At 43.5% G+C, this 15490-nt stretch overlaps 1 pseudogene; it reads left to right on the top strand.

The window, feature by feature from the left end:
• Positions 1-15490, top strand: part of LOC127646634 (probable ubiquitin carboxyl-terminal hydrolase FAF-X) — a 45812-nt pseudogene continuing 30322 nt past the window's right edge.

The raw sequence follows: 15490 nt of genomic DNA, 5'->3' as shown, positions 1-15490 counted from the left end.
TTGAGGCGTTCATCAGGCGGCAGACGCGTGCTAGTGTCGCGCCATTTATGAGGTGGAGCGGTTAGCATTAGCACGGACGGCTAGCAGGCCTCAATACACACAAACACATTTACTGATTTAAAGACATATCTAAATAACGAGGTAACGACGCAATATTCTCGATGTGTGAATGTGTTTGTTTAGTGTCTGTGCGGCAATATTAATATGAACACGAATAACGAGAGCTGAGCTGCTATGCTAATGCTAACGGCGTTAATAACGGGGCGATCGGCGACATTTCAGCGATAAAGTGAGTCTTTATAACAACATTAAACACATTAATGATATACATTCATATGGCTGTTATTGACACTTGCACGAAAATACACTATTCAGGGTTATTGTGTCTGTTTGGTTGAGAGCAGACACGAACAATATGAAGATATAACAGTGATAATGTTTGTATATTTCATGTGAGTCATTAAACTATATTCAGTGTAAAAGCTCCATTGAACAGAGCTGAATGTTGATAAAGATGTGTTGTGTGTTTGGTCAGTTGACAGCTCGTTATATTGAGGTTATGGTTGGTTATGGTTAGGTTAGTTTAGGGTTAGTGTGTTAAGTCAACACGCTTCACAGTTTTTACATGAGCCGTGTCTCCTGACTCCTCACGATACGATATATTGTGATACATCAGAATATCATAACTGAGTTTATCTCTGATCATTGTCATTACTGGTGTCTGATGAAGAGCATGCAGCTCAAACATGACGTGTGTGTCTCTTGGTGATGGTTTTAAATGAACTTTGTTGTGTGTTTACATATTAAAACACAAATAGTTGAAAGTATTGATACAATATCATGAGAAAAACAAGGACAAATCCGGCGAGGTGTTCAGTGAAGGACATATATCAGGAGTTCATGAAGCTTTATGTGACTGTATGAATAATTGTGCAGATATTGATCACTGTTAGCTGATGTTTCTGACAGCTGTCATCATGTATTTGTGTTTTATTTGACTGATTGTGTTGAACTGGAACTTCCTGTTTCACATGTGTTTGAGTGATGATGAGAATCTGCCAATCAAAACCTTGCCTGAACACATTGTCTTTTAATGTCCTTTAATGTCCTTTAATGTCTTTAATGTCTTTATGTGTGTGTTTGATGATGGTCGTGTTTGAATTTGCTGCAATGGTTTATTTAGTTTTGACGTTCAGATTCTCTATGATTTTGGTTTATTAATTATAGTTTTTTTCTGTTTTACTTGACGAAGGTGTTTAAATTGTGTTGCATTTGTGTTTTCTGAGCAACAGCTGCAGGAATGATGTCGGCTGAACATACAGACACCTGCGTTCCAGGATGTTGTTCTTATTTCACTTCCTGAAAACTGGCACAGAACGCAATGTAGAGTTGAACACAATTATGCAAATCTGCTGAAACACTTGGCAATGTTCAGAACCGAGAGATGAGATGTGTTGCGCTGAATCCATGAGCGGGTCAGAGTGTGATTAAAACACCTCGACAATTATTGCTGTTGTTCCAATGAGTCATATAGATATCAGTTTAATTATGTCATCATCAGGCCGACGTGATGGGCTCACGTATACACATGGACACACACACGGACGCATACACACACATGGACAGACACACACACGGACACATACATACACGGACACATACACACACGTACACACATATACACATACACACACGGACATACACACACACATGTACACACATATACACATACACACACACGGACACATACACACACACGTACACACATATACACACACACACAGACACGGACACATACACACACACATGTACACACATATACACAGACACATACACACACACGGACGCATATACACATACACACACACGGACGCATATACACATACACACACACGGACGCATAGACGCATACACACACATACGCATACACACACATACGCATACACACACATACACACACGGACAACATACACACACGGACAACATACACACACACACGCATACATACACACACGGACACATACATACACACATGTACACACATGTACACACATACATACACACACACACACACACACAGCTGTCTGTGCAGTATAGTGCTGTAGAGTTCACAGTACTGTGGTTAGTTACGGCTGTGGTTAAAAGGTTAGTTCACCCAAAATAGAAAATTCACTGATGATTGACTGTAACACAGATGTGTAAGACTTTCCTCCTTCAGCAGAACTGAACTGAACATTTGAATAAGCAGAAGCGGCACAAGCTGTGATATTATTTCTGAAGTGGAGTTTCTATCGGAGGTTTGGAGCATCATGTGTGTTGAACAGCAACGGCAGATTCTGATCGGGCCCGTAATGAAGCAGTTCCAGCACAAATGCCTTTTTACATTTACTTGTTCATTGAACTGTTGTATATAAGCAGACTTTAAGACTTTACTGTTTTTATTTGCTTCTAAAGCTATCGAAATACCGTGACAGTTAGTCAAAGCAGTATAATGTTATATGTTTACATATATATAATAAAGATAATCATTATTATTAAATACCTTTTATAAGATTTCATATATCGTTTATGTTATGAATTATATCATAGTTGTTGCTAAATTATTCAATCATTATGATTTTAATATAAATAAATAAGCCTAATATGAGGCTACTATTAATTACATTAACATTTCAAATGTATTTATTTAACAGCTTTTATCCAAAGTGCCTTAGAGGAAAGATATACAATCGATTTATCTTAAGGAACATGAAAGGTTCATTTATTAGACTAAAGTACAAACAGTTGTTTAAATAATGTGAGTTAATCATGACAAACCTCTGTTTCTTAGAACTATTGCATTAGAAATCCTTATTTATTGCTTTAATATTGCAAATAAAGACTATTAAAATGTGTTTATTACTTATTATAAGAATATAAGTATGATTTATTTGACATATTTAAATAAACAAATTATTCAGATATTATATATGAGTATGTTATGATCCAGTTAAACCCAAGGTATACTTGTGTGCTTTCTATTTCCCAACCTCTAAATCATCTTATGAAAATAATATAATATAAAGAAAATATACTTTTACATTTTTTTTTTTAAATATAGTTATATTCTATTAAGGGTTACATTTCTAAATAATTCAATTTAAAAGGCTGTCCCATATTTCCATGTTTCATTACTGAAATACAGAAAGTTTAATAGTCCATTGGCTGAACCTGATTTTAAGCTGCATTTCTGAACAGGAAGTGACACTATAATGGCCAGGAAGTGACACTTACACGAGTTTCTCCCACTTTAAAGTAAATGTGTCCCAAATTCAGAAAAATTTGATTTTAAGAATAGTTAATACGAACACACATTCTCTTCCATTAAATACACATTTTGGGGTTTTAATCTGTAATATGATGTTTTTTGAAGGTACGATTGTTCAAAGTTTATGATTTTTCTCAATAATCACAAGCTAAAATTAGATAAATTAAAATGAGCTATAAAAAAAACACATAAACAGTCTGAAATATATGAAAACATTGTCACATCATTATTTTAGTCATTATAAAATGTTAAACCACTCATTTTACAGAAATAATCACGCCTTTGAACAGACACAAAACACAAAAACAACCATAATTTAGATTAAAACCCCAAACATGTTTATTAATTGAGTGTTCGGTAGTGACAATTAAAGTTTTGGAAATAAAACCGAACTTGTTTGTGTGCAATGAGTGAAAGATGCAGGACTGTTGGGAGCCACTGGCACCTAAACTGAAACATTTATTAGCCAAATGACCGATTTTAGTAGCCAAATCACAGAATTGCTTGATTTAGGTCCAGACAGCTGAGAACCCATTAATCACAGATTTAGGGCGTACTTACTTGGGTTGCAGCGGTATAGTGTTTTCGCCTCACTGACGGCTGATTCAATCTGCTAATCTGTGTTCAAACTCTTCGATCTTTTCAGGTGATTCATGAAAAAGATCCGATTCGAAAGAGTCATTTGTTCAGGACTCTCTCGCGCTGGGTTTGTTGTTGTGTGCGGTGCCGCGAGCTAGGGTTGGGCGATGTCCCCTAAATTGGCAGTTGACGATGTTGACAGTAAAACATCGCGATGGACGATGATATCGTCGGTGGGGGGGTTATATAATTTCATATAATTTTCAAAAATTATATGACAAATTATAATTTCGTTATTTTACTAACCCAACTAATGACTCGTCGGCGCTTTATCAGTAGGTTGCACGACACGTGAAGCATTTTTTTTTTAGCTTTCACTTAAGAAGAGTTGTGCACTTTTTATTTTAATATATCTCTTTACATAAATACTATTTTCCACTTAAAAACTATAATTTCGTTATTTTACTATCCCAACTGACTCATCCGCGCTTTCCAATAGGTTGCACATAAGGGGAAAAATATTTCTTCCACTTAAGAAGAGTTGTGCACTTTTAAGCACTTTTTATTTTAATATATCTCTTTACATAGATATTGTTTTTCTACTGAAAAACTATAATTTCATTATTTTACTAGCCCAACTAATTAGTAGCCTACTCATCCGGGCTTTTTAATATATTGCGCCTAAGAAAAAAAGTCGTCTTTGGGCAGCCATCTTGTGAAGAGAGCAGCCACAGCCACAGTCACTGATGAGCAAAAGGTGGAGGCAGAAATGACCATGTACCTGCAGGAAATGGCCATTGATGGGGAAGAGGACGACAAAATGTTTCCGTTCATGGCAAGATTAGCACGGAAATATCTGTGTGCTACCAGTACTCCATCAGAGCGGGTCTTCAGCACAGCGGGTAGTGTAGTTCCTCCAATCCGCTTATTAAAACCAGATAAAGTGAATATGTTGGTATTTCTGGCCAGAAACATCGAAATTTAAACATGGTCTATGGTGAAAGATATTAGATTCTTTACGCATTTTTCGCCATCCGTTGCGGAGCTATTCGATTTTGCATATTACTTTTTAAACGTTCATTTGTGTAGTTCATATGACCACTTTACAATATTTCAATAACATAATTTACTTTGTAGCCTGTGCTGAAGTTAATTGTGCTGCTAATTATAAGTGAAATGTTAATGCCGAGTTTCACTCTGAGTGTTGTTCCCATTTCATTTGTTGTTCTTCTATGTTTTAATAAATGTGTGTTATTCATATTCACCTTGTTTCTTTCATTTGATTTGACATTATGGATTTATGGCCAAGGAAAGTTTTCTTTAAAAGTATTAACCAGACAAAAGTTATTTGACGTTCGCTGGTCTGGGTTTATCTTAAACTGCCGCTTCAGTGTATACAAGAGCTATGTGACAATGAGCAAGATTTTCTGAGACACTACAACTACTAATAATTAATTCATAAAGGCTTAAAATAAAATATTTTAATCTAAATGTACAGTGTAAGACATGTAAAAAAAAGACAAGCAGCTAATAATGTCAAGATCAATATTTGTGTAGCCTGCCTGACGCGGTATTTTCACAGACTAACACGTCACGTCTCTGGCATATACTACAGTATTTAAAATAGCATATATGCATTAGTTATATTCTCAATTTAATTTACAGAGAAATCCCTGCAAAGTTTTTAGGTTAACTATAGAAGAGACTAGGATTAGTGAGTCACACTAGCAAGACTCGCAAAAGGGGGCGTGGCATCATCATCGTCCATCGGCACAACCCTACCGCGAGCTCGTCACAAACAACAGAACGGGTGAAAAATGTGAGCCACTGTCGCTCTAAAGATCTATTCAATAACTCACCAGAGGAAATCTGAGGCACACAACCCGACTGTCGCCAGTGAAGACTAGATTTTAAATTATTGTCACAAATCAATTATTTTTGGTCACATTTGCACCCATTTTATTGACAATCTGCAGCCCTGAGATGTGGATGTTCAAAATATTATTCCCATAAAAAATGAATTATTGAGATAATATTATAGACTGGTAAAGATGTAAAATGAATTTCTTCAGAATAAATAATGTAGATCCTCATTGATACATAAAAACATACCTCTATGGGGTCTGTGTATCTCAGCGAGTATTGATGTTGCTATCACACCTGGAGTCACGAGTTTGAATCCAGGGCGTGCTAAGTGACTCCAGTCAGGTCTCCTTAGCAACCAAATTGCCCCGGTTGCTAGGGAGGGTGGAGTCACATGGGGTAACCTCTTCGTGGTCGCTATAATGTGGTTCTCGCTCTCGGGGGGGGGGGCGTGTGGTGAGTTGTGTGTGGATGCCGCGGAGAATAGCGTGAAGCATCCACACGCTACGTCTCCACGGTAACACGCTCAACAAGTCACGTGATCAGATGTGCGGATTGACGGTCTCAGACGCGGAGGCAACTGAGATTCATCGTCCTCCACCCAGGCGAGTCACTACACCACCATCAGAGCAGCACGAGCGCAGAGCAGGTGCGGTAATTAGCATAGGCTATTTTAAATGCACCTGTGAACCAGTGAGATGCGCGGCGGGGATGAGGTACAGGATTGTCAGTTGTCTCGGTGATGAAACTAGCTTAAAACAAACCCCACATTAGCGCTGATTCTGTTTGTGCTGCTGATCAGAACGAAAGATATTTATGAACAGATCTGTGTGTGTGTGTGTGTGTGTGTGTGTGTGTGTGTGTGAGATGTGCATCATAAAACTTCCTGTGTGTGTTCATGTAGTTCAGACGCTCTATATAAATGCAGCAGAGCAGCGCTGGTGTCTTTAACTAGATCTGAGCATTGATCGAGCAACAGGAGAGAGGCATTCAGACGTTACAGATGAACACGTGTGTGATGATGTTTACACAGACAACAAAACACACAGATGGTCGCTTGAGGAAATGTCCAGTGTGTGATATCAGACTGTTAAACTCTCTTCAGCAGCGAGTCGGCCGTGACTCTTGTGTTTGTGTGACTTGAGCATATTTCTGTTTGGACTGACGACAGCAGCTGGTCTTCAGAATCACTGTTTGTCACCGAGTCCAGAACACACACGCACACACACACACACACTCACTATAGGACCGGCCGTTTCCTCTCGGTCTGATCTAAGAGCAGTTCTGATCGATCACAGTCATTCACGCTTCAGTGGATTTTCTCCTCATTCCTCTGACTGTGTGTTTGTGTTTCAGGTAATGCGATGGTCTCTGATCTCCAGGTGCGTCAGTGTCGTTCGCTCACCCGTTGGATCTGCCCCACTGCCCTGCAGCCAGTGAATACTCGTGCGGCTCGTGCCACATAAACAGACAAGATTGCAAAGATCTGCCCTGTATCGAGCATGACGGCCACCACCCGCGGATCGCCTGTGGGGGGCAACGACGAGAGCCAGAGCCAAGCGCCCGATGCACAGAGCCAAACACTGCTGCCCCACAACCAGGTGTGTGTGTGTGTGTGTGTCTGTGTGAGTGTGTGTGTGTGTGTCTGTGTGTGTGTGTGTGTGTGTGTGTGTGTGTGTGTGTGTGTGTGTGTGTGTGTGTGTGTGTGTCTCAAAAGGGTCTGTTGGATCAAGATCAAGTGTCTACTTCACCTTCACCAGTGAGAGAGTTGTTAGTATGTGAACTGGGATGACTGCTTTGAATGACCTTTTCGATGTCTGAAAATCCCTAGTCACCCTCAAAACACCAAATACTTTACATCCTGTTTCTCATGTTTTGTCTTGTGTATGTTTAGACTCCCTCACCCAACTCGTCCAATGAGACATCACCCGTCAGTCCACCGGAGGAACAGGGTCAGGGCGATGCTCCGCCCACACAGGAAGAGGAGGAGCCTGCCTTCCCACACACAGACCTGGCCAAGCTGGATGACATGATCAACCGGTGAGTGATGACATCATTCTGAACATCTGTGTTGTTTCTATGTTGGTATCATTGATTCTGAGGTGTTGCGTGTGTGTTGTTCAGGCCGCGCTGGGTGGTTCCTGTCCTGCCTAAAGGAGAACTGGAGGTTCTGCTCGAAGCTGCTATTGACCTCAGTAAAAAAGGTCAACTTTCATAAAATTGTCTTTCTTTTATGCCATTACTGTTCAACTGGTGTGTCTCTGGTCTGTTCTGAGGGGAAACCATAAATGCAAATAATAAGATGCAATTATGCATATAATGGAGTATATTTAGGATAGCAAAATCAACAGCAACCTTTAAAGAGGAGAAAAGCTTCTCATTTAGTGTTTTGTGAATTATTGGTGGCTGAGAACATGTTTTAAACATTATTCATAAGACGTTTACCGGTAATGACCAGAAATGTTGATTTTCCTGTTCAGTGTATGTCATGTAAATATTTGTGCCTGTGCTGTTCATAGTGTTATTAATGAATGCCAAAGTTACATTTTTAGGGCATTTTTGTTTGCTCTTGTAGGATAAACACTTGTGCTACTGTGTTGGGTGTCCACCTGATGTCCAGTGTAGGAGTTCTGAAAACCAGTTGAGAAGCAGTGATTAATGTGATTAATGTGATGTCATGTTGTTATTGTTGTTATCGTTGTTGTGAAGGGCTTGATGTGAGGTGTGAAGCGTGTCAGAGGTTTTTCCGTGATGGTTTGACGATCTCCTTCACTAAAATCCTGACGGATGAAGCTGTGAGCGGCTGGAAGTTTGAAATCCATGTGAGTTTGATTGTTTTCTTCCTTTTTATTTATGATTAATTGATTTCCTCCCCAATCTGGAACGCCCAATTCCCAATGTGGTCAAGTCCTCATGGTGGCGTAGTGACTCGCCTCAATCCGGGTGGCAGAGGACGAATCTCAGTTCCGCGTCTGAGACCGTCAATCCGCGCATCTTATCACGTGACTTGTTGAGTGTGTTACCATGGAGACGTAGCGCGTGTGGATGCTTCACGCTATTCTCCGCGGCATCCACGCACAACTCACCACACGCCCCACCGAGAGCGAGAACCACATTATAGTGACCACGAGGAGGTTACCCCATGTGACTCTAGCCTCCCTAGCAACCGGGTCAAAGTGGTTGCTAAGGAGACCTGACTGGAGTCACTAACCACACGCCCCACCGAGAGCGAGAACCACATTATAACGACCACGAGGAGGTTACCCCTTGTGACTCTACCCTCCCTAGCAACCGGGCCAATTTGGTTGCTAAGGAGACCTGGCTGGAGTCACTCGCCACACGCCCCACCGAGAGCGAGAACCACAATATAGCGACCACAAGGAGGTTACCCCTTGTGACTCTACCCTCCCTAGCAACCGGGCCAATTTGGTTGCTAAGGAGACCTCACTGGAGTCACTCACAACGCCTTGAATTCAAACTCCAGCGGTGATAGTCAGCGTCAATACTCGCTGAGATACCCAGACTCCCGATGGTTGATTGATTGACATTTTTAAACAATCCTCTTCAAGTGTTTCTCTCATAGCTGTGTGTGTGTGTGTGTATAAGTGTGTATAAGTGAGTGTGTGTGTGTGTGTGTATAAGTGAGTGTGTGTGTGTGTGTGAGTGTGTGTGTGTGTGTGTGTGTTCTTGACGTGTTGCTGTTGTTCTCGTTTCAGAGGTGCATCATTAATAACACTCATCGGTTGGTCGAGCTCTGTGTGGTCAAACTCGCTCAGGATTGGTTTCCTCTGCTTGAACTGCTCGCGATGGCAACCAACCCGCACTGCAAATTCCACATCTATAACGCCACGCGTCCATCTGATAGTGTCCCTGCGGCCACACAGCTCGCGGACGATGAGCTGTTCGCTCGCCCACCCGATCCTCGATCTCCAAAGGTAGCAACTCCATAAACTCACACAGCACATCCTTTAAAGTCAATATGAAATATGATTATATTACTCTTATAATACGTGTTCCTGGTCTTATTGTGAAGGAGTCATTGGTGCCAGTCATTCCAAATAAATACATGTTTAATTAAATTATAGTAAAACAACAATCAGCCACAACATTAAAACCACCTGCCTAAATCATCGTGTGCTTTTATTTGTCATGACTCATCACACGTGTGTTTCTGTGCTCAGGGTTGGCTGGTGGACCTCATTAATAAGTTTGGAACGTTGGACGGGTTCCAGATTCTGCACGATCGCTTCGTGAGCGGACAGGCTCTCAATGTGCAGATAATCGCAGCTCTCATCAAGTACATAAACCCACATTCATAAACACATCTCTCATGTCGTTATCTCGTCTCATTTGAGCTGATGTATGTTCCCCCGTGTGTCCTGCAGACCTTTCGGCCAATGTTACGAGTTCTTGACTTTGCACACGGTGAAGACGTTTGTCTTGCCCATCATCGAGATGGTCCCACAGTTTCTGGAGAACCTCACAGATGAAGAACTGAAGAAAGAGGCCAAGAATGAGGCCAAAAACGATGCCCTGTCCATGATCATAAAGTCCCTGAAGAACTTGGCATCCAGAGTCCCGGGACAAGAGGAAACCGTCAAGAACTTGGAAATCTTTCGGTTAAAAATGATCCTCAGGTGAGACATCTCATGTTTTATCTGGGCAGCACCGGCTGACAGGAACAGTTACGGATGCTTCTGAAGAATCTGATGTGTGTGTGTGTGAGTGAGTGAGTGTGAGTGTGAGTGTGAGAGTGAGTGAGTGTGAGTGAGTGAGGAGTGAGTGAGTGAGTGAGTGTGAGTGAGAGAGTGAGTGAGAGAGAGTGAGAGTGAGTGAGTGAGAGTGAGTGAGAGAGTGAGAGTGAGTGAGAGTGAGTGAGAGTGAGTGAGTGAGTGAGTGAGAGTGAGTGAGTGAGTGAGTGTGAGTGAGTGTGAGTGAGTGTGAGTGAGAGTGAGTGAGTGTGAGTGAGTGAGTGTGAGTGAGTGAGAGAGAGTGAGTGAGTGAGAGTGAGTGAGTGAGAGTGAGTGAGTGAGTGAGTGAGTGAGTGAGTGAGGAGTGAGTGAGTGAGTGTGAGTGAGTGAGTGTGAGTGAGTGAGAGTGAGTGAGTGAGTGTGTGTGAGAGTGTGTGTGTGTGAGTGAGTGAGTGAGTGTGAGTGAGTGAGTGAGTGTGAGTGAGTGAGTGTGTGAGTGAGTGAGTGTGTAAGTGTTTGAGTGTGAGTGTGTGTGTAAGTGTGAGTGTGAGTGTGTGAGAGAGTGAGTGTGAGAGAGTGAGTGAGTGTGTGTGTAAGAGTGTAAGTGTGTGTGTAAGTGTGTGAGTGAGTGTGAGTGAGTGAGTGAGTGTGTGTGTGAGTGTGTGAGAGTGAGTGAGTGTGTGTGTAAGTGTGTGAGAGTGAGAGTGAGAGTGAGTGAGAGTGAGTGAGTGTGTGAGTGTGTGTGTGTAAGTGTGTGAGTGTGAGTGAGTGTGAGTGAGTGAGTGAGTGTGTGTGTAAGTGTGTGAGTGAGTGAGTGAGTGTGAGTGAGTGTGTGTGAGAGTGTGTGAGTGTGAGTGAGTGAGTGAGAGTGTGAGTGAGTGTGTGTGTGAGTGAGTGAGTGAGTGAGTGAGTGTGTGTGTGTGTGTGTGTGAGTGTGAGTGAGAGTGAGTGAGTGTGTGTAAGTGTGTGAGAGTGAGTGTGTGTGTGAGTGTGTGAGTGAGTGAGTGTGTGTGTGTGAGTGAGTGTGAGTGAGTGAGTGAGTGAGTGTGAGTGAGTGTGAGTGAGTGTGAGTGAGTGTGTGTGTAAGTGAGTGAGAGTGAGTGAGTGAGTGAGTGTGAGTGAGTGAGTGAGTGTGAGTGAGTGAGTGAGTGTGTGTGTGAGTGAGTGAGTGTGAGTGAGTGTGTGTGTAAGTGAGTGAGTGAGTGTGAGTGAGTGTGTGTGTAAGTGAGTGAGTGAGTGTGAGTGAGTGAGTGTGTGTGTGAGTGAGTGAGTGTGTGTGTGAGTGAGTGAGAGTGAGTGAGTGTGAGTGAGTGAGTGAGTGTGTGTGTAAGTGTGTGAGTGAGAGTGTGTGTGTGAGTGAGTGAGTGTGTGTGTGTGAGTGAGAGTGAGTGAGTGTGAGTGAGTGAGTGAGTGTGTGTGTAAGTGTGTGAGTGAGAGTGAGTGAGTGAGTGAGTGAGTGAGTGTGAGTGAGTGAGTGTGTGTGTAAGTGTGAGAGTGAGTGAGTGTGTGTGTGTAAGTGTGTGAGTGTGAGTGAGTGTGTGTGTAAGTGTGTGAGTGAGTGTGAGTGAGTGTGTGTGTAAGTGTGTGAGTGAGTGAGTGTGTGTGTGTGAGTGTGTGTGTGAGTGTGAGTGAGTGAGTGAGTGAGTGAGTGTTTGTGTGTAAGTGTGTGAGTGTGAGTGAGTGAGTGTGAGTGTGTGAGTGAGTGTGAGAGAGTGAGTGTGAGTGAGTGAGTGTGTGTGTAAGTGTGTGAGTGTGTGTGTAAGTGTGAGTGTGTGAGTGAGTGAGTGAGTGAGTGAGTGAGTGTGAGTGTGTGTGTAAGTGTGTGAGTGTGTGTGTAAGTGTGAGTGAGTGTGAGAGTGTGAGTGAGTGTGTGTGTTTGAGATGTGTGTGAGATGTGTGTGTGTGTGAGTGAGAGATGTGTGTGTGAGTGAGATGTGTGTGTGTGTGAGTGAGTGAGTGAGTGTGAGTGAGAGTGAGTGAGTGTGAGTGAGTGAGAGTGAGTGAGAGTGGAGTGTGAGTGAGTGAGTGTGAGTGAGTGTGAGTGAGTGAGTGAGAGTGAGTGAGTGAGAGTGAGTGTGTGTGTAAGTGTGTGAGTGTGTGTGAGTGAGTGAGTGAGTGTGAGTGAGTGTGTGAGTGAGTGAGTGAGAGTGAGTGAGAGTGAGTGTGAGTGAGTGAGAGTGAGTGCATGAGTGAGTGAGAGTGAGTGCGTGTGAGTGCGTGTGAGTGAGTGTGAGTGAGTGAGTGAGTGAGTGAGTGAGTGAGTGAGTGTGAGTGAGTGTGTGTGTAAGTGTGTGAGTGTGAGTGAGTGTGAGTGAGTGAGTGAGTGTGTGTGAGTGAGTGAGTGTGAGTGAGTGAGTGTGTGTGAGAGTGTGTGAGTGTGAGTGAGTGAGAGTGAGTCAGTGTGAGTGAGTGTGAGTGAGTGAGTGAGTGAGTGTGAGTGAGTGAGTGAGTGTGTGTGTGAGTGTGAGTGAGAGTGAGTGAGTGTGTGTAAGTGTGTGAGAGTGAGTGTGTGTGTGAGTGTGTGAGTGAGTGAGTGTGTGTGTGTAAGTGTGTGAGTGAGTGAGTGTGAGTGAGAGTGAGTGAGTGAGTGTGTGTGTAAGTGAGTGAGTGAGTGTGAGTGAGTGAGTGAGTGTGTGTGTAAGTGAGTGAGTGTGAGTGAGTGAGTGAGTGTGTGTGTAAGTGTGTGAGTGAGAGTGAGTGAGTGTGTGTGTAAGTGTGTGAGTGAGAGTGAGTGAGTGAGTGAGTGAGTGAGTGTGAGTGAGTGTGAGTGAGTGAGTGTGTGTGTAAGTGTGAGAGTGAGTGAGTGAGTGTGTGTGTGTAAGTGTGTGAGTGTGAGTGAGTGTGTGTGTAAGTGTGTGAGTGAGTGTAAGTGAGTGAGAGTGAGTGAGGGTGAGTGAGTGTGTGTAAAGTGAGTGTGAGTGAGTGAGTGTGAGTGAGTGAGTGAGTGTGAGAGTGAGTGTGTGAGTGTGAGAGTGAGTGAGTGTGAGTGAGTGTGAGTGAGTGTGTGTGTAAGTGTGTGAGTGAGAGTGAGTGAGTGAGTGAGTGAGTGAGTGAGTGTGTGTGTGTGTAAGTGTGTGAGTGAGTGTGTGTGTAAGTGTGTGAGTGTGAGTGAGTGTGAGTGAGTGTGTGTGTGAGTGTGAGTGAGTGAGTGTGTGTGTGAGTGTGTGAGTGAGTGAGTGTGTGAGTGAGTGAGTGAGTGAGTGTTTGTGTGTAAGTGTGTGAGTGAGTGAGTGTGAGTGTGTGAGTGAGTGTGAGAGAGTGAGTGTGAGTGAGTGAGTGTGTGTGTAAGTGTGTGTGTGTGTGTGTAAGTGTGAGAGAGTGAGTGAGTGTGAGTGAGTGTGAGTGTGTGTGTAAGTGTGTGAGTGTGTGTGTAAGTGTGAGTGAGTGTGAGAGTGTGAGTGAGTGTGTGTGTTTGAGATGTGTGTGAGATGTGTGTGTGTGTGAGTGAGAGATGTGTGTGAGTGTGAGTGAGATGTGTGTGTGTAAGTGTGTGAGTGTGAGGGAGTGAGTGAGTGAGTGAGTGTGAGTGTGTGAGTGAGTGAGTGAGTGAGTGAGTGTGAGTGAGTGAGTGAGTGTGAGTGAGTGATGAGTGAGGTGAGTGAGTGAGAGTGAGTGTGAGTGAGTGTGAGTGTGTGTGTGAGTGTGAGTGAGAGTGAGTGAGTGTGTGAGTGAGTGTGAGTGAGTGAGTGAGAGTGAGTGAGTGAGTGAGAGTGAGTGTGTGTGTGTGAGTGTGTGTGAGTGAGTGAGTGTGAGTGAGTGTGAGTGAGTGTGAGTGAGTGTGAGTGAGTGAGTGAGTGAGTGAGAGTGAGTGTGTGTGTAAGTGTGTGAGTGTGTGTGAGTGAGTGAGTGTGAGTGAGTGTGAGTGAGTGAGTGTGAGTGAGAGTGAGTGAGTGTGAGTGAGTGTGAGTGTGAGTGAGTGAGTGAGTGAGAGTGAGAGTGAGTGAGAGTGAGTGAGTGAGAGTGAGTGAGTGAGTGTGTGTGTAAGTGTGTGAGTGTGTGTGAGTGAGTGAGTGTGAGTGAGTGAGTGAGTGTGAGGGAGTGAGTGAGAGTGAGTGAGTGAGTGAGTGAGTGAGTGTGAGTGAGTGAGTGAGTGAGTGTGAGTGAGTGAGAGTGAGTGCGTGTGAGTGAGTGAGAGTGAGTGAGTGAGTGTGAGTGTGAGTGAGTGAGTGAGTGTGAGTGAGTGGAGTGAGTGAGTGAGTGAGTGAGTGTGAGTGAGTGACTGTGAGTGTGTGTGTAAGTGTGTGAGTGTGTGTGTAAGTGTGAATGTGAGTGAGTGTGAGTGTGTGAGTGAGAGTGTGAGTGTGTGTGTTTGAGATGTGTGTGTGTGTGTGTGAGATGTGTGTGTGTGTGTGAGAGATGTGTGTGAGGTGTGTGTGTGTGTGAGGTGTGTGTGTGTGAGAGATGTGTGTGAGGTGTGTGTGTGTGTGAGGTGTGTGTGTGTGTGTGTGTGAGTGTGTGTGAGTGTGTGTGTGTGTGAGATGTGTGTGTGAGTGTGTGTGTGAGATGTGTGTGTGAGATGTGTGTGTGTGTGAGATGTGTGTGTGTGAGATGTGAGGTGTGTGTGAGAGATGTGTGTGAGGTGTGTGAGTGAGTGAGTGAGTGTGTGTGTGTGTGTGAGATGTGTGTGTGTGAGAGGTGTGTGTGAGAGATGTGTGTGTGTGTGAAGTGTGAGTGAGTGTGAGTGAGTGAGTGAGTGTGTGTGTGTGTGAGGTGTGTGTGTGTGAGAGATGTGTGTGAGGTGTGTGTGTGTGTGTGTGTGAGAGATGTGTGTGTGTGAAGTGTGAGTGAGTGTGAGTGAGTGAGTGAGGTGTGTGTGTGTGTGTGTGTGTGTGTGAAGTGTGAGTGAGTGTGAGTGAGTGAGGTGTGTGTGTGTGTGTGTGTGAGAGATGTGTGTGTGTGAAGTGTGAGTGAGTGTGGAGTGAGTGTGAGTGTGTGTGTGTGTGTGAGGTGTGTGTGTGTGAGAGATGTGTGTGTGTGTGTGTGTGTGTGTGTGAGAGAGATGTGTGTGTGTGTGTGTGTGTGTGTGTGTGTGTGTGTGTGAGAGATGTGT

The sequence above is a fragment of the Xyrauchen texanus genome, chromosome 7 (assembly GCF_025860055.1).
Source record: "Xyrauchen texanus isolate HMW12.3.18 chromosome 7, RBS_HiC_50CHRs, whole genome shotgun sequence".
Taxonomy (NCBI): domain Eukaryota; kingdom Metazoa; phylum Chordata; class Actinopteri; order Cypriniformes; family Catostomidae; genus Xyrauchen; species Xyrauchen texanus.
This window is presented reverse-complemented; position numbering and strand designations above follow the sequence as displayed.